We start from the raw sequence: 1,608 nt of genomic DNA, 5'->3' as shown, positions 1-1,608 counted from the left end.
GTTTGACTGTTTTTCACCAGCTGTTTCTCTTTTTCTCATGGACTCAATCAATACATCTTTTTGAGTGGCCACTGCCTGGCATGGAGCCGGCCTTCAGGAAGCCAGCAGTCTTCTGAGGAAGACACTTTCGTCCTCCATGGGCAGCGGGACCCTGGCTCAGGGCTCAGGAGTGGAGGCCAGGTGGCTGAAGCTTGGCTGGCTGCAAGGGGCAGGAGAAGGTGTTGCAGAGGCCATTGCGGTCTGAGCAAGTAAGGGCCTGTGAGGCCAGGCAGGGAGTGGGACTCACCCCACTTCCCGCCCCTACTCCCCGCCAACCCAGTCATGAATGTGTTGGAGAGGGAAGGAGCCATCCAAGATGATGCTGTGACTTCCGCTACAAAAATCAGGTGGGCATGGTGGCACACCCCTGTAGTCCCAGCTACTTGGGAGGCTGAAGCACGAGAATCATTTGAACCCTGGTGGCAGAGGTTGCAGTGAGCTGAGATCGCACCATTGCTCTCGAGCCTGGGCAACAGCAAGACTCCATCTCAATAATAAAAAACAAAACAAAACAGAATAACGCTATATACCAAGTGCACATTTATCTTTGTGTGCCTGTTGAGTAATTCACGGAAGAGTCTCTAACAGTGGCCCTTCTCATTTGAAAGGGTATGTGCATTTGCCCTCTTGATAGTGCTGGCCCTCCACAAAGCAGAACCTGTTTATCCACCATCCGAGTAACACAGACAGTACCAGATCCCCCGACAGCGAACACCATCACTCTAACGGCAGGCACTCTGATGGGTGAGAAGTAATGTGTTTCCTTAATTTACGGTTCTCTGAATGCTGGTGAAGTTGAACATGTTTTCTTTATTTTTTCTCCTTCAATATTTTACCCATTTTTCTACTGTGGTGTTTGTGTTTTTCTTACTGTCTTCTAGCACACGCTCCACTACAGGAGGCTATTAAGCCTTTGTTATGCGTATGGAAAATGCTTTCTCCCCCTCTGACATATGTCTTTTTGCTTTGTTTTCATTCCTTTGCCATATAGGAGCTTTCCACTTTTATGCGGACAATGTTGTCTGCTTCTCTATCATGCAAACTCGAATGGCTCCCCGATGCTCAGATGGTCCTGGGGCTACTGAGCCCCTTGCCCCCTGGGCACCCACAATGACACCCACCATGACACAGGCAGCTACCTCTTAAGGTCTCACTGCTCCCAGCAAACCACCCAGGGACTGACCTTCGACCGCTGATGTAGAGGGACAAAGGCCCAGCCCCCGGCCTCTGTTTGGGATGCCTCTGCAGGGGTACCCCAGCCCCAGAACTCCTGCAGGACCTGTCGAGGCCAGCTTTTCCCTCCGTCCAGTCCCCCTCCTCCTCATTCTCCTGCAGAGGCATGGCGTCAGCTTCCAGGGCCTGCCGTCACAAAATATCACAAACGGGGCGGCATAAACAACAGAACTTATTCTCTCCCAGTTCTGGAGGCCAAAGTCTGAAATCGAGGTGTCTGCAGGGACTTGCTCCTGCCCGAGGCTCTAGGGGAGGATCCTTCCTGCCTCTTCCAGCTGCTGCTGGCTCCTTGGCTTGTGGGCACATCCCTCCAGTCTCTGTCATTGTCACGTGGGC

Source organism: Mandrillus leucophaeus, unplaced genomic scaffold (assembly GCF_000951045.1).
Source record: "Mandrillus leucophaeus isolate KB7577 unplaced genomic scaffold, Mleu.le_1.0 Scaffold26, whole genome shotgun sequence".
Lineage (NCBI taxonomy): Eukaryota > Metazoa > Chordata > Mammalia > Primates > Cercopithecidae > Mandrillus > Mandrillus leucophaeus.
Note: the sequence above shows the minus strand (reverse complement) of the source record.